This window comes from Pleurodeles waltl, chromosome 5 (assembly GCF_031143425.1).
Source record: "Pleurodeles waltl isolate 20211129_DDA chromosome 5, aPleWal1.hap1.20221129, whole genome shotgun sequence".
NCBI lineage: Eukaryota > Metazoa > Chordata > Amphibia > Caudata > Salamandridae > Pleurodeles > Pleurodeles waltl.
The window spans coordinates 67,244,663-67,267,235 of NC_090444.1; the positions used below are offsets into that span (position 1 = coordinate 67,244,663).

Below are 22,573 nucleotides of genomic sequence, written 5' to 3' on the forward strand. Positions count from 1 at the left end.
AGGCTTCACACCTCAGTCAACCAGTAACCCAATTTATAACAGGGATGGTAAGAGGATAGTTTAGAGACCTGGGATGAACAGCACCCACAGGTCTCAGAGTCAACACAAGCCCCCAGCTCTGAGGATGAGCGTGGTCCTTTGAGATCATGTTGGTCAGTGGCAAGTGAGGATTCCTAAGAATGACCAGTAGTTTTAGGGCCTGATTGCGAACGGGGTAGTCCGACATCTGATTGTGAGCAAGGGCTGGTGATACAAGTGAGCAGGAGATTTGGGTGCGTGGGGAATGAGATTTACAGCGCACGTCAGCCCACCTGGGAGTGGACTGCGAGGAAATAACGGTGTTTTCAGTCTTGACCAATGCTACTAGCCCAACACACTTTAAATATTTACCACAAACATCGCCCTAAAATAGCGCCCCGATTTTAAGCAAGCGACGTTGGAGAACGTTTGTCATTCGCACGTGAGCTAGTTTTTAATTTCTGGTCCCAATTTAACGCTTCTGGATGCTGCACGCGAGCACGGGCTCGTTCCCGTTCGGCGCCCACGCACGCTAGGCCACCTGTGGCAATAATTGAGCCCACCTACAGGGGAGGTGGGCGAATACCCGGAGATGTAATGTCCCCCGTTTACTTGCATTTACGCCTGCAGGAGGGAGCGAAAGCAGGAGTTTACGACACTCCTACAGCCGTTCACACGGGGAAATGGAGACGGGCCTCTAGTCCCGGGGCCCGCTCTCTCACCCCCGCGGCCCCGACACCTGCACCGCTGACGCCCGTTACTACAACTCTTGAGGCGACCTGAACAATGGCCCGCGCATGCGCAGTGGGGCGCTCGCGCACAGCTGGGCGGCACGCGCGTCAGCCTCCCAATGAGCAGAGGCCAGGCAGTTCGTTGGGGGCCCCTTCGCTCGAGCGGCCCGGCGCGTGCGCTGAGGCGCGTCGTTTGACGTCAGCGCGTATGTCGCACGTCTCGCGGCCCCAGCGCCTCGTTAGGACTGGGAACCCCGGCCGTTTTCTTTGCAGTTGGAGCGAACAAGTGACAGCGGCGGTGGCGGCAGGTACCGGGGGCGGGGCCCCGGCGGGGGCAGAGCGGGGGGCAGGGAGGGGGCTCCGGGGGAAGCGGAGCAGCCCAGGAAGAGGAGAGAGGGAGAGAGTGGGATCATTCTGGAGGGAAAGGAGGGGGGGAGGAGTCTGGGGTAACACCCCCTGTTTAGGGCAGTACCCCCCGCCCAAGTGAGCGTGGGCATCGCCTATACAGTGGTCCTGATTCTCCCGGAGGTGATCCTGACGTTCATGGTTCACCATCGCACACTTGCAGCATGTACTCAGCCAGGGTTGGGGGATTGTGCCCCCGGGCACTCGCAGGAGAAGTACCACCGGGCACTGCCAGTGCCGAGGACTCTGCGTCTGCACACTTGGCTGCAGGTGCCCCCTGCACACTGCCTGGATCTTCAGACCTGTGCACTGACAGCTCCCGCACTGCTTCCACTGAGAGGGTCTGCACGTCCGTACGCTGCCAGAATAGCACGGCCCTTCATTGCTAGTTCTGCATGTTGCAGAAAGTTTCTTGCCTCCTGCATCAGTTGCTAGTTCTGCCCACTCGTGCACTACCAGGATTCTTACAGCCATACGCTGATAGAGCCAGCACCATGCATACGTATAGGATCTGCACCGCAGTGGTTTGCTTAATCGGACACCTGCATGGGCTTTACATTTGCTCCACATACGCTATTGCGTCTCCATTCCTCCCCACTATCAGGATCTGCACACCCAGGTGCTATAAGGCGTAAACCACCCGTACACAAAAAACCCTCCTCACTATCGTGACCTGTACCCTTCATACACAGCCACGCCATCGTGATCTCTACCCTTCGTACGCAGCTAAAATCAGCCAGAGTATCTGAACCCTTTACACTGCCGTTGGTAACCAAATTACTTTGTCAACATCTGTATGCCTATCCATACCTTTGGCAGTATCTCAGATAATACACCCTTACCCATTCTAAAAGTTCAGGATCTCTGATCCCTCCACACTTCCATCTGCAGTATGTCTTACACTGCTGGAATATATAGACAAACCATGTCATGTCAGGGTCAGCAACCCATAGACTATCAGGAGTAGAAGTCACTGCACAGTCCAGTACTGTGCTCTCATATGCTGCAGGAGTTCTACTCTCAATTCATTCTCTGTCAGCATCTCCACCTGCACATACTAGTAGCTGTCCCACATAGCATTGGCTGGAAAATCTGGTGTCTCTATCGAGCCCCCCCATACGTTGGCAAAGCGAGGATAGTATTCAGTCAGACGATTTACACATCCATAAACCAACAGGGAAAACCTGACTGTGCCTTTCGAGAAGCCGGACCATTGTACACGCTAGGTGTTGCACTCATGCCTTGTATACTCTGTCAGAATTTACATCCCTCTTTATTACAAGAATCCATACCCCCTTGCCCACTCACTCCACTGACAGAACCTTCTACACTGACTGGTGCATAACACGTACACTATTAGGGGCAATATGTACCCTGCCAAGCTCTTCTTCCTTATGCATTTTGAGTATCAATAACAGGGTGTGCTTCCTCTAAGTTGAGGTACGCAACTGAGATTTTCACACTGCTCGTAGCTGCATCTCTGGTAACTGCGTGATGTAGAACCAGTACAAGGTCAGAACTTGGCGAAGGGAGGTGCTATATGGTGAAGGGAGGTGCTGATATGCCCCTGCATCCTCCTCCCATTTTAATGTAAGGTGCAAGGAGTGGGTTGAGAGCTAGTGTAACAGCCCCTGCAGCATGTATTTCACTTTTCTCTGTGATGCAGAGGTTGGTGGTGAGGACAAAGGTGACTGAAAAGGAAATGAGGACTAGAGCTAGGGCATAAAGACCTCTGCCAGGCAGTCAGTTGGAGGACCAGGAGAAAGACTTACAAATGAGACGAGGGCGCTCATATACATGCAGTGTCCTACAGTGCAGCAGTATTTTTAACCATTTTGGCGGGCATGACAATGCTTGTTTTGAGGTTCTTGAAGGCAGACTCTGCCTCCAGGAAGCCCACAGTTGTGTCCCAGAGCAGGGGCAAAAGAGTGCAAGCATTTCTTTCACGAGGCAATGCAGAGGCAGTAATAGGAGGGTCAGATAGGATTACATTTTTTGGGGGGGCTTTTGTGAAAGTCGCAGGATCTTTACAAAAGTCCCAACAGTTAATCACTAATTTCTAAAGCGCAGCTAATCACCCGTATGGTCTCAAGGCACTGTTTGCAGGTGTACTGCTCAATCGAAAAGCCAGGTCTTGAGGTCTTTCCTGAACTGCTTCAGTGATACGGTCTGCCTGAGTTTGAGAGGTAACATGTTCCATGTCTGGGCTATGAGGTAGGAGAAGGATCTTCCTCCTGCTGTGCTTTTATGGCTCTTGGGAAGAGCGGAGTTGTCTGTTGGGTACGTAAAAGGCGGTGGTTGAGGTATACAGGTCCTATGTTGTGTATTACCTTGTAGGTGAGTATCAGAAGTTTGTATGTGATGCGCTTGTTGACTGGGAGCCAGTGTAGGTCTCTGAGGTGGGAGGATATGTCGCTGTGTTGGGGATGTCCAGTATGAGTCCGGCTGCTGCATTCTGGATTCTTTGTAGTCTTGATTTCAGTTTCTTGTTGATGCCGGCATAGAGTGCATTGCCGTAGTGCAGTTTGCTAGTGACAAGTGCATGGCTGACTGTTTTCCTCGTGTCGGAGGGAATCCACTTGAAGATCTTTCGAAGGAGTCTGGGGGTGAGGAAGCATGATGACGAGACGGCGTTGACTTGGAGAGTCATGGACACAGAGGAGTCCAGGATGATGCCCAGATTGCATGCGTGGTCTGTGGGAGCGGGGCGCTTCCTAGTGTGGTAGGCCAGCAGTAGTCTTTCCAGGCAGAACGGGTGGAGCCGATTCCGAGGATATCCGTTTTGTCTGAGTTGAGTTTGAGGTGGCTGGCCTCCATCCTGGAGGCGACTGCTCTCATCCCATTGTGTGAATTTCTCTTGGCCTTTACAGGGTTGTTGGACAGGGAGAGGATCAGTTGGGTATTGTCGGCGTAGGAGACCATGTTTAGCCCATGTTGTTTAATCTTGGCTAGTGGATGTTGAAAAGCGTCGGGCTGAGTGATAATCCTTGAGGCACTCTGCAGCATGTATCTTTGAGTTCTGATGTGAACGGCGGTAGTCTGACACTCTGTTCTTCCGGTGAGGAAGAACCTGATCCATTCCAATGCTTCATCATGGATGCTGGTGTCGTGGAATCTGGCACATAGGGTGGAGTGGTAGACAGTGTTGAATGCCATGGAGAGGTCGAGGAGGATGAGTGCTGCCAGGCCTCCGTGGTCTAGTATGGTGCATATGTCGTCGGTGGCTGCTAGAAGTGCTGTTTCTGTGCTGTGGCTGCTCCTGAGTCTGGATTGGGATGGGTCTAGGATTTGGTGTGTCTCAAGTGATTTGGTGAGTTGCTGGTTGACGGCCTATTCGGCTAGTTTGGCTGTGAAAGGGAGCAGAGAGTTGGGTCTATAGTTTATCACCTCCCTTGTGTGAATTTGAAAATCCTGGCGGGTGCAATGTATATACTCACTGAAGAAGAAAAAAAAAGTTACTATAACTACTTAACAAACACAGTGGTAGTCTTCCCTGTGTAGTTAGACGTAGCTCAGAGTTTTCATCGGAAGAGAGATTTTTTGTTGTTGTTGTTGTTGTTATTTTGCTAATTACTTTGGTGCCATTTGACAAATCTTCGCAAAACTTTGCTGTATGAAAGTTCATGCACAGCTCCTTCCTGTCAAGCGGAGGCCGGGAAAAAGGTGGTTCCCAGTTTTCAGTCTTCCATTGAAATTTTAGATAGCGATACAGAAAAAAATGGCCAAAGAAAATTACACCAAATTTGTCAGAAAGCTAAATGTTTACTCGGAAAGTGGGCTTTTTGTGATTTGATGTAAATATGCTGAAGTTTTTGAGAAATTAAGGTTTAAAAATTGGTGACTTCTGGCCTTGACTGAGTGGTTTGATTGACAGGCCACAACATCAACAGAATTGTAACGGCCATAATTTTGAGTTCTCTTTGACATGGTCTTGTTGTCCTGAGTTTATAAAAAAACATAAGGTACAAGCGGCTGGGTAGAGGTACCCTGGTCCCTTGGCCGTTGTGTGGGAGGCCCAGTGGGCGACTCCTGATAGATTTTTATATATACATATATTTATCTCCTGCTGGTGACAACCAGTAGGTAGTTTTAGTTTAGGGCCAACATTTCCCATAGACAAAGCATTTTTTGTTTTGCTAATAACTTTGGAGCCGTCAGTCGAATCTTCTCGAAAGTTACAAAACTAGTGTACCGGTTACTTCAGAGTGATTCGTCAAGGGGCGGGGGGTCACAAAATGCTTTTTCCCCACGCAATGGCTATAGGTATTTTGCAGTTTTTAGACACAACTACAGTCCAAACTGCTGAACGGAATTTCACCAAATTTTGCAGGAAATAGAGCTTGGTCTAGAAAGAGACCTTTTTGTAATTTGGTGCAAATCTGTTCAGTAGTTTCGGAGTTATAAAAGTAAAAAAATGTAGATATCTAGGAACGCGGATCCTTCCCTAATCTGTGGGTATCCGCGGACCCAGTGTGGGGGGAAGCAAGGCCCTGATTGTCTGTCCGCGACCTGAGTGGAAAGTTGAAGCCATCATTTAATTTCTTGGCTGGACCCTGTGGGGAAAACATAAGTAAAAACACACATAAGGGGTCATTATAGAGGTATCCTGGCCCCATAAGACACATGGAGGGGTCTCTGAGGGGGCCCCTCATGGGCAAGAAAGTGGGCTTTTTTTATAACCGTTTGTAAATTCGCTGATCTACCGCAGCGCCCATTGTGCTCCCCAGTATAAATCTGCGATGGATCCGCTGATCAGAAGCCCAGTGGAAAAAAAATCTCACCTACTCGCACACCATTTCCCCGCTGCGCACGGCCAAATGTGTGCGGCGGTTGTTGCATTAACATATGCGTGTTACATATTACTTTATTTAAATAAATAAAATTCACTGAAAAAAAAAAAAAAAAAAAGGTTACAGGGACGTTATAGTTAGATTGACATCTTACACATGCAAAACCATAGAAATTCAGCAGTTATACTTATCTGAAGAAACTATAACTTGTGCCATTAAGCAACTTTAGGCCACGAGTTATAGTTTCTTAAAATAAATATAACCAAGTATTACTATAACTGCTTAATTTCTATGGTATTGTGTGGGTAAAATGCCACCTTAACTATAATGTCCCTGTAACCTTTTTTCAGTTTTCAGTAAAAAAATGAAATACATTTTTTTTACGTGTTGCTGCTCCCTCCCACTCCACCCACAGCCGATATACCTGAAATACGCTTAAGTGTTCCAATAAGATCTTACTTGAAGTTAAAAATAAAAACAGTTAAGTGAAAAAAAATCAAAGGTTAAACTGGTGTTATATATAGGTCTGTAATATAAAAACGAAGTTTTAAAAACCAACGTAACTGACCTAAAGTATAACTTGTACCCTCACAAAACACTGCTTATTCCCTCACATATTCAAGCAAGTTATATTTTGGTCAGTTACGTAAAAACTTTCACATATTAGTGTTGTTTAAATGTAAGTTATATAAAAAATACAAAGGTTAAAGTAACGTTATAGTTAGGTGTGATAGAAAGATCTGCTTTTGTTTTAAAAAGGAAAAAAAATAGAAATTCACTGGGAAAAAAACTGTGGTTAAAGTATCGTTATAGTTAGGTGAATTTGTCAGTGACATTAACGTTTTGAACTTAAAAAAAACCCACAGTATTTCACCAGTTATAGTTAACAGCTAACTTTAACTTTCACCCCAGCCATGCACTGCTTATGACCTCACATATTACATCACTCATGACGTGTTCTGTGACATAATTCAACATTACTGATGACCTCTCAAATGGCTTAATTGATGTCATCATCCATTGAGTATCAGTGTTAGCATATGTTCTTTGACATCATTGGCCTAATCCATTGGGTGTCATACTTTGTGTTATAGTTTACACAGTTGCAGTTAAGTACCATATTACTTCACTGCCTTTGCCCCTGTGCAGTGGGGCTTAGCCACAAGGCTTGGCCTGTGGTCAGGCCCTGTGAGCAACCCCACTCCTGCAGTCAACCCCACTCTGCGCATGACCTTTGGCTGTGCACAGTGGGGGTTGGCCACAAGACCTGGCTTATGAGCAGGTTCTGTGGCCAACCCTCGTAAAGGCAGCCAATCCCACACTGAGCAGGGCCTTTGGTCATGCACAGTGGGAGCTGGCCATAGGGCCTGTCTCACCTGCCCTCCTTCTGCATCCTAGAAAAAGTTGTATTCCTGCCTTTGTCAAGAGTAAACTTTCAACTTTTTCTAGTGTCGGAAAGGATTGATGAAAAGTTGGTGAATACTCTTCAACAAGCAAGTTAGTGTGTGTTCCACAAACTCACAGGGCATCCCAATGCTGCCACTTCAGCTTTTCACCTACTTAAATGCCTGTATGTAGATTTGTGGCAATGTGGGAAAATCAGAGCCTTGATTCAATCCAAACCCTGATTAAAATTTGAGGATAATCAGGGTTTGTCATCGGAGCCCGCATTTCATAACAGTTCCTTAATTTGTTCCCTCACTGCATGGTGCCAAAAAGGACACATGGATTTCTTTTACGGAACAAGTAGATTTTCTGAAGCATTATGTCCCATGGGCAAGTAGATTATGTTTAAAAAGTTCATACCTCTGATGTGGCGGTGACAGTATTGTTTGACAGCATAGCTATTGTTGCTGTATAACTGAACTGCGTTGCAGACTTAGGTCTACTTTCACAGAACTAAATCTCAATCAGTAGCCAGACAGTGCCTGATTGCAGGTGTTTGATTTGTTTGTTTTTGCAAAGGGGGGCAATGGATGCAGATGGGGACAGTGCTGCTTGGGGTGATTGTACCTTTACTAGTGGTTGCCAAATCAGGGAGCGGTGGCGGTTGCAGTTTGGACTTTATAGTGCACTAGATGCTACCAACAATTCATTTTGCGCAGCAGGAGACCCGCTTTAAGCTCTTAGTTAAAACAAAAATACCAACCTTAAAAAATATACAAGAACAAAGCTAAAACAGAAATCATTGCTCTGAGACTCAAGACTAAGGATGTCCAACCTACAAGACATACCAAAAAGCAGGGTGACTGCTGGGCGAACCGCCCCCTATATCTGGTATGTTATGTTAATAATGCTTATAATCTGCTTGGCACTAAGGTAAAAAATGGTTTAACTCCATGCTGTGGGCAACTTTTTGAGTAGAATGTCAAAGTCTTTAAGGCTTTTTGAAAAGACAGTCGTTGTTTCAACATTCACTTGGGAGGGGCAAAGAATTCCAAAGCTGGGCTGCTTTAACTGGAAAGGCCCTGCAGCAGCCCAATTTTACATGACATAACTTGGGAGTAGTGACCAAATGGACATCAGAAAATTTTATTTTCCGATATTGAGAATAATGTTGAAACTGGCTTTACAAATAGTGAGGGCCACAAAGGACTAAGCAAGGCAATTTAAAGTTGACCTGTTAGGAGACGGGGAGCGTGGAAGGTATGTGTTCAGAGCCCCTAAAGCAGAAGATAAACGAGACAGAAGATAACCAAGACTACTATAAGGCCAGTCTTGCAGCAGCGTTTCAAATGTGCTGAAACCCTCTTAACATCCCAGAAGACTATTAAAGAAATAAGGAATTTAAATAGTTCAGGTGACAAAGAATGTCACCTGAATTACCAAAGGCCCATGTGAAAGTGGAGAACAGTTTGTAGTTAGAAATCAAAGTAGGATTTGAGATTTGAGTTTTTTGTTCTTGTTGTGAAAAATGGAATTATCTCACACTTAAAAAAAAAAAAAAAAAAAAAAAAAAAAGACTGGAACGAGGAAGTGGATGCAGAGGTAATTACTTTTACTCAACGCGATTCAGTTGCCACCAGCTGATGGCAGTCTTATGGTGAGATAATATGGATGGTAGTCACCCATGCTCAGGGGAGTTCAATATTTGGCGAACCCCCAACATAGTGTGTAGCACTTGTTTGGTGAGAAACACCCCATTATCATGCACAGCGTTGGTCAGCACATGTGGAATTTACACCCTAGAATATTTATGATTCTAGGAAGATCTAAAATGTTGAATATATCCCATCGCTGTAATGTAAGGAGAATGGTCTGTGCTCGAACATTTTCTTGGATGGTGGGGAGCTTTTGGGACTATCTCTAGATAGTGGGCTTTTGGTGGCTAGCAGGGCTCGCACAGCATTTCTTGATTTTAAAACAAGTTCTGTAATGCACGAAATAGGAGTTTATCTTCTCAGTAAAGTGCAAGATTGTATACCTGTATTCAAGTACAGCAGTCTGTTGCTTCCCCGGCTAGTTTCATCTTGTATAAATACGATTATGCACAGTGGGTACTTTGAAGTCTAGGTTTGAGGATTTAATAACTGCTTGCTTTTAAAATTTTTTAAATCTTTGCTTTTTTTTTTTTTGTTCGAGGAAGGATGTACAACATTGAAAACCTAATTATTCTGCTTATGCGACCCCTCTTTAACTTCCTATCCTCCTAATAATCCAACCCTTCTCCCAAACTACTCTCCTTCCCAGCTCTTCTTTAAATCCAATATAGAAATTGAGAAAGAACATGTGAGTTCTCAGTGAGTATCTTTTACAAGCTGTTCATCTCTCTTCAGTTATTTCAATACATTTTTCTGGCCTATTCCTCTTTTACGTCTTTCTGTTCATGATCTTCCAAAATTTGCAATGTTGTTAATCTTATTAGTGCATGTTGTCAGTGTTTTGCTCTCTTCAAATAGTCTACTTGCTGCATCCACTTATTCTCAATTGCCTTGCTCTCTAGCCTAAGGTTATTTGTCAGCTTTTTCATTGCTGAGAATTGCCACAGCCTTTGGAACTGTTGTGTTATGAAGTGGGACCCCTTTACTTCCATTGGGAGGCAGTTAGGACTTTTGCAACTCTGACCATTTGGAGTGAGATTCCCTCATGCAATATACCAATTGTGCAGTATTGCCTCAGAGACTGAGTAGTATATGCCCTGGGACTGCTGCTGTCTGGTCCCCTCATAACTCTTTTTTTTTTGTGTCTTAGGATTTCTTTCCAGACTAATGAAAGCTTTTGCCCACCTACCCTCCTAATAAATGTGCATGACTGTTACATCTTTGCACGTTAAACAATTGTTTGCCTTTTAATTCCCTTTGAGTGATGCTCTACCAATAATCTGGTACTCCCATGTCTGTTCACATGCTCCTTTCCCTAAACGTTTGTAAATGCCTGAGATTAGACTTCTGAAGGCGAAATGTAGTCTCCCAAATTTTAAAAAATACGGTTTAGTCCTTTATGACAGCTCCTTTTATTAGGTGGCAACAGGGCTAGGTCCCTCAACTATATGTATGGAAGCATATTTGTTCCTAGCAAGTGGAAGTTTGATTTACCTTGTGTGACTGTTTTTATTTGCTGTTAATGAAATACATTGGTTAGGGGTACTGCCTACTTTCCACCTTGTTATCTTGTATCCCTTTAAAGAATTTAGTGTTGTTATGTATTGGTGAGTTGGATGATGGGGAAAGTGGTTAGGCCTCTAGGTGTAGTGGCTTACTCCCATATATCTACTACTGTTTTGGTGGTGTCAAGATTTATGCATTATTGAGCATTTGGCCTTTGGCTAACTATTCGAAGGCATCCCTCCCCCCCCCCCCCAACATCTGATCTATCCACAACCGCCCTGTCCATAAGTAGACATTTTCTTTATCTGACTCTTTAGCTGTCCCATTCGATGATTGTGAAGGTACAATGCACAGTAGTTCTGTAAGAGTTTAAGGCATGGCAAATCTCCCCTTTCTCTTCCTGCCATTAGCAATTTTATACTAACTTGTGTGTATCATTTTTCTAAGTAAATTTTCTAGCTTCTTTCTCGGTTAGGAGAAGGGGATAGCCTGGAAGAGATATTTGGCACCAGGGCACTAATATGTTGGTATGTTACACCTACCTATCTAGGAGAAAGATAACAAGACATATTTTTGAGGTCTTCTAAAATGTGGTTTCTTTGAGACAGCCGTTTTTTCCTTGTTCTTTTTTTCTATACACTCATTTTAGTTCCTAAATATGTAATCTCGTTCTTAATTTAATTTGAGATAGAGATGGGTAACTGTAGAATTTTGCTTTTGACTCCTGAAATCCGAAACTTTTTTTAAATGTTCTGGTTTGGCCACGATTGCCCAAACTGCCTCTGTTAGTCAACAACACATTGGGGGCAAATAAGCAGAGCTTGTACCTCTACAGATCCAAACTGGATTCTTCAGCTGTCCGCCTGTCCTTGAATCCTAAGTACCAGTGGCTCTACCATCAGTGCAAATAGGAATGGTCAGAAGGTGCTGTTGACACTGACTATTTCCTTTGGGGCCTTTTAACTTTACACAATCCATTTTTTGATCTCACTACCGGGCAGAGCTTGCTGTCTGGTTGTGAAAGATCTATTATAATCTTGTGATGGACTTACAGCCTGGCTCCTGGGTACCATTTGGTTAGTTTTCACCCTGTTTTGTTGCTACTTGTCAAATGACTTGCCTTTGTCTTCTGGTGTTTGTTCCTCCTCTGGAGCTTAGCCTCTTTGCGATCCTTTTGATTGGCTGACCATCCTTTCACTGTTCACATTTAGGAAGCTGCTTTTTCTAATTCATTTAGCACTCTATGAAAATGTATGTTTTCTAGCTCTCTCCATCGCATACTGTTCTCCCCCCCTCAAATGCCCCCAATCACGCTGTGTTACTCCCCAACTGTCCCATCTTGACTGTAAAAACACAACAGCAGGTATTTTTGTTAGTGTGTAGCTGAAAAGCTGATTTCAATTTTTTTTTTTTTTTTTTGGTATCTCCTGCATTCCACATACTGTGTGAAAGCACACGCTTTGTCACGTAACAGCTTTTATGGTGGCTAGGGGAAGGGCAGTCTAGTCAACTCACTTAGCTGAGCTGCCGTCTGAGGCAGAAGGTGTACTTAGCATGACTCTTCTCATGGATGCCCATAAATCTGCCCCCTGGGCTTCTAAAGAGGACCAAATGTCTGAATCTTCGGAAAGTAAATTAGGCAAGGGCAAGCGTTTCCTTTTAATTGTTGCTGCTTTTATTCTTTTCAAATTCTTTTCCGAGTTTCCTGAGTCGAAATAATTAAAACAAGCATTTGCAATGCCATGGGTCTCACATTTGCTCGAGTTAGAGCTATTAGCACTGTAAATTCCTGACAGGACTTTTCTTGCCACATAAATTGAAATGAAAAGTAAAACATAAGTTGACATAAGCGAGCTGATTCATAGCGGCATGAGACGGAGAGACAAAAAAAGAAACAGAAGTTCGCTCACAGTCAAATGTATCAGCAGTCATGCAATTAATCATGTTACAGGGACAGTCTGCAAGGCAGTAAAAAAAACGCCCCAACGAGGGACAAACATAAAGCATTTACCAATGATAACTCCCATCTCTTTAATTCGTTTGTAGGCAAGCCCACAAACGAATGAAAGATCGACATGCGGTGGGCATGCTTAAAAGCACACAAGACTAACAACTGGTCACAGTGCTTGCGTGTTCGACCTAAAAAAGAAGCTGTTGTAGCCCATATAACCGGTTTTCCCTTCACTTTACTATTTTGGTCCTACTTCACTAAATTGTATTGCTAAATTTGCATTCCCAACATCACACCATAGGCTTTCTGAATTCCCTTCTTTCCATGTATGGTGTCTAAGACTATTCCACCTAATTATAAAGGTGATATGTGAGTAAATTACAGGAAGCTCGTACACTGCAGTCTATTATAGTGTAATTCCTTGCCCTACCCAGACGCAGTTGCAAATAAGCATTATTATGAAGCCATTACAGGCCAAGGACGTAAGCACATCGCACCCTGTTTTATTCCCAACAATTAGATCAATAGTCCTCAATAACAAAGCCAAAACATGTGGCCATAACAAGCCTGCAACATTTATTCATTTATCGACACACACGTTTTAAAAGCTCGAGTGGCATGCAGGTTTGCACAAAAATGACCCATCAGAAAAATGGAAAAAACACATGAAATCAAGGGGGATATTGACCCAGGAGCCCCAACACTTGAGTGGGACTACTTTTTAAGCCAAAGTGCACAAGCAAAGTGTCATTACAGTGACAGAGTAAATGGCTGAACTAGGCTGACTCATTGTCTCGTATGTGCTATACTAAGCAGAAGCAAAATAGGAAAGGCAGGCACTTTAATCGACCAACGGATGAAAAGGACTGACCAGGCAAGTATATAAGGATGTATCTTTTTTGTCAATTTTATGTAAAACATGATGCTCAGTGTCTCTAGGCCAGACCTAAAATTGGTATTAACTGGTGTGCAGGACATAGCCGGTGCTTCGACCGCACAGCTGCGTAAAAAGTTACACAGTTAGGATGCGGTTTAACCAATTAAAAAAAAATAACACAGTGTAATTTCATGTGCCTAGTAATATTACTTCTGAATTAAAGTTGCCTATATACTCCTTAAAAGTGCATTTTACTCCTAACTTCCAAAAGTACAAGGTAAACTTTCAATTATCAACATTATCTGGAACTGTAGTAGAGAAGCAGAAGCAACCATTAACCTCCCCCCCCCCCCGGCAACTGAAACTTAGGAAAGTATCGCAGTAGGAAAGCATTCAGAAGAAAATGAAAGGAGCCAGGAAAGCAATCATATTAAACACAAGAGTAAAGCACGTACATTACCACACAACTGAGAGTGAAGTCTAATTAGTACTGCTGCTCATTTGCTAGAAACATTAGCAGACCGAATTCAAGCGGTGCAGCATCATACCTGCTTGGGGAAAGAATGAAGCTAATTAAACTCATTAGAAATTATTACACTGCTATGCAAGGAAAAATGTTTTCCCCTTATTTAGGTTGCCATTTCCTTCCATACCGAAACTTTACCAGGTGTGCTCTGCTTCCCTTTATCTCCTTTAGTTAGTGCTTTAACACAAGCGACTTACCTTCTGTACCATATTGAGAGTATGTAGCAGAATCTAAAAAAAATTAAAAGTAAAACAGTAGACTTAAGCGAGCTGATTCAAATCGCCTCAGCCGTCATGAGCGCGAAGGAGACGCACAAAAGAAAAAAAGTTTGCTCAGTCAAACATATCAGCAATTGTTCATATAACAGAGTCAATGGCCAAGGCAGTAACCTAGCTGCCCAAAGGAGGGACAAATGTAAAGCATTTACCAATGATATCTAAGGATTTTTGAAAGACAAGCCCAGGAACGAGTGATAGTGATGGGCGTGTGGTGGGCGTGGTTAAAAGCCCACAACACTTAAAACACGTCAGAGCGCTTGCACGCGCGACCTAAAAACAACCCACGCCATTAATAAAGATTGAAAACATTTAAATGCAGTTTTGGGGTGGCATAAGGTATGCTTGCATTTCCTTCAGTATTTTTAAATATTTTATTCTTCTACTTTTTTCTCCTAAACAATACTTTACAGTCAAACATTGGTAAAGCCAGTAGCTTGGCATTCACATGATAAAGGCAAGATCTATTGGTTTGCCATTGCTTGCTTCATATTTGGACTTAGTCCTATATGCTCAAGAACGTCCATAGAGAAGCATCAGCTAACACAATTGTATTTCTCCTTTGTGTGTAAACGCGGGAGGTTTGCAATTCTACAGTAGTTAAAAGATCCATGTCTCTCTTTGACAGAGCCTACCTGATCCAAATGAATTGGATACATCTCCCATTTGTTGAGTCTATTTCTAAAAATTCTGGTTAACTTTTTTGTCTGTGTGTGATAGGGCAGTTGGCCTTTAAGAAGCTTAATGCGTTGTATTTTTTTCTTTGCTTTAGTACTAAGATTTCTTCTTCCTGCATCGTTGAGGGAATGCTTCCAGCTTTAGAAAAGGAGTTAAAAAGGTCTATTAAGTAGTTTTTTGTGTTTAGAAGCTTTTGTGGAAGTATACTGGTATGGCATCTGAGCCTGGAGTTTTATTTGACTGTAAACCTTTTAACTAGGTGAATCAGTTGGCTGTAGCTTGTACTACAGGAGCCCTGTGCTAGCACACATACGACCATTGTTGGTTGGAAGCGATGCTGAAAATTATAACCAATAATTGAAAAATTGAATGAAGACGCCTTCTGTCGCTGCCTTCTGCTTTTGAAATCAGGCAGTTTATCATTCGAGGGATACCACTTTCTATACCATTCAGATCTTTGGATTGCCATGATTTGCTGTGTGTGTGAGTGTGCAGCTGTCCTCTTGCTCAGGTTGACAAAACTGTCAATGAGATGAGAACTGCTCAGTTCTATCATGTTAGTCCCAAGTATTGGCATGTCTGACTTTCCAACTGCAGTTAAACGCCAACTCGGTCGTTGATTGGATGTATTCATAAGATTTTTTAAAGAACCTTCGTTCTGTAAGAAGGTGCACTACTGATCCAACAATGTTTTTTGGCTTTGCCTAGACAGCCATGAGATGTCTCTGCAAGACTTTGGTTTACTTACAGTGGACTCACAGCCCTCTCATAGATTACCATTTATTAGCTTCAGTGTCTATCTCATTTGCTTCACTCTTGTTTTCATGGCATGCAGGTGTCATGTCCTCTTCTTGTATTTGGCTCTCCCCTGGAGCATGGACCAAGTACTTGTCATTCTACTGCTCGCATTTTTGGAGCTATCTTTTTTTTTGTGTGTGCTCAAGCTTGTATTTTCAGCCTGTCTTCCATATCCCTGTCCATGTAGCTTCAAGTACCTTCCACTTACCCCGTCCAAGTTGCTTATTTTCCCCTCCCACTCGCCAACCCTGTACTCCACGCCGCTGCACTGTACTCCGCACTGATTAGCATGTTTTAATTGCTTCTAAATTGATAATGTGATTTAAAAAAAAAAAAAACCCTCAGGGGTTTTGGGTTCCTGTTTGTATACAAACCATTCAGGGCGTAGGCAATTTCCTCTACTCCTGTTGGTCTGGTATAGTTAATCAGAAAAGGTAGATGGGATACTCCGTAGTTGGACTGAATATAGCTCAGTCTTTATCTTCACTTCCATGTTGAGTTTGTGGCTTCAGTATTCTGCACTGCAGTTCTCTTCTTCCTTGACTTTTAGTTCAGCCATTTACATGGTGCCTTTTGGTTTTCTGTGGGTTTACCCACCGTTGTTGGTTGCACGCCTTCCTCTGCCTCCTTTACTGTTTATTCTTTTCTGTTTTGATGACATTGGAGTCCTACTGAAAATGACTACTGATATCTTAGTTTCCCCATAAAAAGTACTCGGGTAAGCTGGCAAAATGTTCTTCACTGTTAGGGTGCTCATTGACTACTACAATATTTTTGTGCTGTCTCAAAGAGCAGCATTCTGATTTTTTTTGGCTGCCCCAAGAATGCTTTCCCTTGAGTTGTGATATGCATTATGTTGCCACAGTATATCTTCGCCTGACACCCAGTTCTCTGGATTTCTGTTTGAACCTTTGCACCGTGGTTATGTCAATAAAGGCCCCCACTTCGGCCATAGGACCATTCTGAGTAGATCTCTCTAGGTAGATGTATCACCACCTTCTGTTCCCTTGCCATGACCAGTTCTCTCTGTCTTCACAGTTACCTTTCAGTACCTGGGTTTGCATTGCAAGGGATGCTATTGCAATATGTATGAGCTGGTTAGATCCAGCCCTTGTGTTCAGTTGTTTGTTTTTTTAAATGTTTTTTTACAGAGCCGCTCTGTCATTGCTCGCATAGCTTCTTTCATTTTATTCATATGTTGTTACATGTCTTCGCTCAAGACATTAAACATATGAAGTTGGGAGATCAGTTATGCAGCTCTTCAGGTCTTCTGTGAGAGATGGAGGGGCTTCAGTTGACACGTTTGTGATACTGGACAAGAAGTTGGTGGATTGGGGGGCAGGAGGGGCGATTAGAGGGGAATTAATATTTTTACATCTACTGTAACTACTAATTTTGCGTCTTACTTAAAATATAGACTATATTCAGTATGTTGCATACGGCAGTCTTTTACTCCAGGTTGAAGGATTATGACAAGAGTTTAAGACCTGTAACTGAACTCTTTACAGCATTTACAACAGTAACACCAGATTATGATTTGGTATGTATCTGAATTCTGCCTTATGGTGTGGCGCCATCTCGTGTAAAAACATGCCTCATTGATGCTGTTTCTCTTTTATCTGCCACCATGGAGAAAACTATTTCAAGATACCTAGTTCTTTCGCCTCCCTCCCCATTCCACAATGCAGTGTTAATCCAATTCAGCAGCTCTTGTAGTGCCTGCTCTGAGTGCACATTTTCAATGGGATTGTGATGGGTCGGTTGCAAATCTCCACTCTCATCGGCTGCTACAGCTACTGAGAATATTGCACAGGACTTTAAAAAATGGGCTGGTACACTTCCACGGCTCCTCCTTTCCACACAACCCTTCCTCTCTGCCACTATATCTTTGCAGTGTCTGCTAGACCAGGAGAAGCCCCTCTCTCTACTCCCGGCTTGTGTCCCCAATTTTTTCAGATGGGATTTTTCCAGGGTTTGCCACAGTCAGCCCCAGGAGTGCACGGGCACCATATGAATTCCTTACCAGGAACCCGCAACATGGTAATTGAGTCTCCTCAGAGATGCAGCATTATGCCTCCTCCACGGAACACACCCCCTCTCGCAATTCTAATCAGTCTGGCACAGTGGGCTGCAATAACGCCTATCATTCAGCCAGAGAAGAAGCTGACATCTTCAATGATGTTTGGCTGTAACCTCTCCTCCCCCACGCTCTCTCTTGCATGCATGATTCTTGCTTTAATCTGTAACAGTTGACGTTAGGAAAATGAGGCTGAGAAGGTGAGAAAATCCCCAAACCAGGCACGCTACAGCCTGCAAGGTAGCCTTCATGAAAATAAGTGCTCCTTTGAGCATGTTCGTAAGTGGGGTAATTTCCAAAATCACGTCTCAGAAAAACTAAGGATCAGACAATTGTTTTATGATTTTGTTCTGGGATAAATTATTTTATCCCTTACAAGATTATTTTTAAAACTGAGCCCTCCATCATTTTCTTTGCCAGTGGGGGAGTTAAACTAATACACTTTTGTTCATTCTGTGATTTCTGGCTTGTGATGGAGTACATTGAGAACTTCAAACCTTTTATTGAAGATGATTTCATGTTTGTATGTGGGGGATTTTTAAGAGATTTTATTTTAGGTAGATTCAGTTTTAGATGGTGACAGGCCATTGAAGCCTGCATAATATCGTCAGCCATATCTAGATGTGTCATCTGGAGTTAAGGCTTGCATACATAACTCAGTACCCTACTTTGTTGGTGTTCTCATGAGGCTTGCAGTATAAGTTCAAAAGAGTGGAGTTGAGAATGGATATTTAGGAGATTTGTGCTGTGAGTGGTTGTTTACATAGAATGGCAGACCTGTTTTGTACCTTTTCTTTAGTTACTGAATCCAAATAATGTTTTTGCCGTACACTTGTAGCAGTTCTATGAGGAAAGGAAATGTATCAAAGGGGAAGGATAAAGACCAAACGGAACAGTTATGGTATGCATTATTCACACAAGAGAAAGTGTGACAACTGAAGACAGAAGTATGGAGTTGTTGAAAACATACCATCTAACTTTTGGCCACCAATATGGATGGCTGCTGTCTTAGAACAGTAAAAGAACTTAAATTGAAAGTAAAAAAAAAAAAAAGCTGCTGCTGCATCATGACGCATATATATGCATGTGTGGTGACAAGCGTGCATGTGTGTCATCATACTGGGACTGGCCATTAATTTTTTCAGATGGTGTTCAGCAGTAGCAAAAAACTTTTTTTCTGCCAAACGGCAAACGTTATACTGATGCATGTAAAGGGGGATACCTATTAGCTTTGCGAATGCTATTTTAATTTTTTTAGGGAGCTAGGATGTTTAAAATTTCCATTACCATTAGAAATCGTTTATTTCGGCCACCAGGACTATAAAAAGTACAAATACAATATAAAATACATAATAATGGTTAAAACAATACTTTTCAGGGCAGGAAAAGTGAATGGTCAACAAGGCAGTACAGTAAAACTTTAAAATGCCAGCTGACACATACAAAAGCAATTAAAATACACAAAAGGACACGATATTGTGCTGTTGTTCAAAATGTAAACACAGAGGTGTAGCACAAAGTTCAACCTAAAAACGCATTTTGATGGAGTATCCACATAGCACCCAAGAACTTAATTACAGAGATTGCATGGTTATAACTACATGCAACCCAATGCAGCAGCTCCTTCTAGAGCCCGTAGCATCACGCTCCCATTAAATAAAACCAATGTTGTACACATCGTGAGACCAGATACAACAGGCAGCGAGAATTGGTGTTCGTGTCAGCCACCCACCCTCTTCCTTAAGCACCACATGTTAAATAAATTGCTAACTAGAGATAGCAAAGATTATAAACTGGGCAGTGTTCATCCTCAGTCCTCTTAATGCCTCGGAACAACTAGAGAATCCTAGATTACGACAGACTGGGATTATCCAAACAGATCTAAGCCTCCTGTAGATTGGACAGAAGAAGAGAACATACTCCTGTCTCTTCCCCTGACCACGTTATAGCACAGACTATCCACCAACAATTGTCCCTCCAGACTCCACTTGTGAAGGAACCAATTGGAAGGGTGCCATGCCAAAACTGGAGGTATAACTTTCTCACTAGGGGCTGCTGAATATTGCCAAGGCAACCTTCCAGACAATAGGAATCCTTGAAACACAGGAATCGTGAAGACAGATTGCCTTTAGAATTCGACCTGGACAAGATGGAAAGTTTGCAATCCCTGTAGCATTTGGTGAGTTCCACTCATTAGATAGAATGACAAGCCTCACATGGATTGTCCAACATATGTTGCTTCCCCATCTGTTCTAAAGTAGTCTTGACATAACTCAGCCAGGGAAGTCTATTTGCCCTAGAACTTCCTCAAGGGCAGATCTGTAGGGATTTAACTCCGGAGTTGCCCATGTTCTCTACCAAAAGAGAAAAGGTCCAAGTCTGATATCCTCTTCTAGGAGTCTCAACCCCAGATCCAAGTGAAGGGACCGCAATGGGGTGCTGGCTGGGAGGCTTAAGAAGTGTTTCAAATTTTTTTTGTCGATACTCGGAAACCCGACCACAGGCTAGTGTCCCCAAAGCTCAGCTCCATATGTGGTCGCACCTACAGCTTGCCGTTTATAAATCTCCATTATGGGGCTAACTGGCTTGAACAGTGACCCCCTGTACATCTTTGTAAGCCCACTCACAAACTGGCCCAAACTCAATCTTTGTCTTTCCATATGAAAAAGCCAGTCCATGCGCTCACCTAGGTATTCAAAGGTTGAAACCCTCTCAAACTGGGATAAGAGCGTGTGGTCTTGCAGGGTTCAAAATCATAAATTTTGTCTTCCTCCTGTTAATTTCTAGTCCCCTTTCCCTGCAAAAAGAGTTGAAGCTATCACGTGCCCGTTGAATTCCCATGGGGGACTTTCAGATTAAAATTGTATCATCTGCGCACATAACAGCCGGTACCATAGCATTTGCTAACTTGGGGACATTGTTCTGTATTTTTGACAGCCAGTTATCTAAACCGTTAACGTACAAAGAAAATAACGCAGGTGCCATCACAAAGCCCTGTCGGACCCCTTTTAAAATGGGGAATGGATCTGAGAGCTCTCCTAGTTGTCCACAGTGAACCTGAGCAAAGTTCCCTTTATGAAGTCTTTGTAAAATGAGGCACAGATAAGGGGAAGCCCCTAGGTCAGCCAAAACACACCAGGGCTTGTCGCTAGGGACCAAATCAAAAGCAGAGCATAGATCAACAAAGATCAGACACAAACTACCTGCCCCCCAACCTCACCAAAACAATGTACTTCCAGTACAATAGCTGTAACATAAAAATGTGGTCGTGGTACGCTTGCGAATGCCTGCTTGAAGTGGGGAAAGAACATCAAGGTCCTCCTTCCAGTCGTGCAGTCTCTCTAGAACCACTTTAGAAAAAAAATGTTTTCTGGACATCAATGAGGCTGATAGGCCTGTAGGTTCAAGGTAGGAGCCTTTTCTAAAAATGGGGATCATCTCTGCAGCTAAACAAGTGTATGGAATTGACAACCCCTCCATGAGGGCATTAAACACAGTGGCCAGATACGGACCCCAAACTTCAGGTGCTGCCCGAAAGAGATCCCCGGTATTTTATCCAAACCTGGTGCCTTAACTGGGGCAATAGAATTGATGGCCCTCTCGATTTCCTCCAGGGTTATGGGGTTGGAGTCCCTTGGCCCTGGCCAAAATGGTCCCACTCATATTTTGCTATTTCGGGGTCTCTTCCTCCCAGTCTTCCTGCACAGTCCCCTCTCGATATAAGGAGCAATAGTGTTCTTTCCACATGTCCGCCGAGATGTTGTTCTCAATTCGGGCCACACCTCTGGGTGGCCGGTAGTTACAATGTGCCATAATGTTTTAAAATTCTTATTTTTGTGAGCAGTGACTCCCACTTATCTTGCTCCCAATCCCTTTTGCCACTGTTGACAGCATGTTTATAGTCTGTCCTGGCTAAGCGGATCGCACCACTATCTTTGGATCTTAAAGCCTTTAGGAGAGAGCGCTTGCCTAAATGACACTGTCTATTAAACCAGGTCGAGTTGCTTTTTCTCTCGCCCCTGGGGCGATACTCTGGCAATGGAGTTCATCCCTGGACTCTGGGTTCTGAAGGAATTAACCTGATTGGTATATGTAAATAGAGGTCTCCTAGAGATGCTCAGCAGTAAAATGTTATTGTTAATATTTTTATTGTCATCATCCACCCATGTCTCCTGCTTATTTTTATTTTATTTTTTTACTTGACCGATCACCATAGTTTTAGTTTGTAGAAGTCAATAACAAATCTGTAAGCCATCTGACCAGTCTATTCAGGTTTGGATTAGTAGATTGGAGACCACCAACTTGGGTGGATCTTTTCTTGTGGTTTGATTTAGTTTTGTGTCGCAAGAAGTAGGTGAATTTTGAATCAGAACAACCTTTAAGAATTGTCTCTGGTTTTAGCAAGGAAGGGCTTAGTACGTTAAAGGGTCTGCTGGTGGATGTTTTTGTGTGTTTGGTGGGAAACATGTTTCTTTCATGGGGCTGTCCCCCAATGTGGGGTGCTTTCTTACATTCTAGTTTGCCACCATCAAAGGTTCAGTGATGGGAATCCTTATTATAGGGGTGGAAGATTTGAGTAATCGTGAGATTCACATCAAGTTGTATTTAGCTAAATGAGGTGAAGAAGGATTTGGAATGTCTTCTGTGAAATAAATTGGTCCTATCACTAGATATAAGACAAACTGTAGTTCTACAAAATATCAGAAAAGACGGCCTTAGCTCCAAGCAAAGAGTAGCAGTGGTATGAATTGAGACATTTTTGTTGGTAGATCACAACACACGTTACCCCTTTGGAAGCCTGTATTAAGGAGCTTGCAGTACCTAAAAATAAATGTGCATGCTGCAGGTCCCTGTTCATGACACCTGTGTGTACATCAAGTGATTGTACACCTTCTCTTTT

At 43.3% G+C, this 22,573-nt stretch overlaps 1 protein-coding gene across 1 annotated transcript in view; it reads left to right on the top strand.

Annotated features, from left to right (window-relative positions):
• Positions 1 to 884: 884 nt before the first annotated feature.
• The window catches only part of GTF3C2 (general transcription factor IIIC subunit 2), a 720,157-nt gene continuing 698,468 nt past the window's right edge, over positions 885 to 22,573 (top strand). The window contains exon 1 of the mRNA XM_069236502.1: positions 885 to 1,057. The gene's annotated coding sequence lies outside the window, so the exon portion shown is untranslated. The remainder of the gene's footprint in view (positions 1,058 to 22,573) is intronic.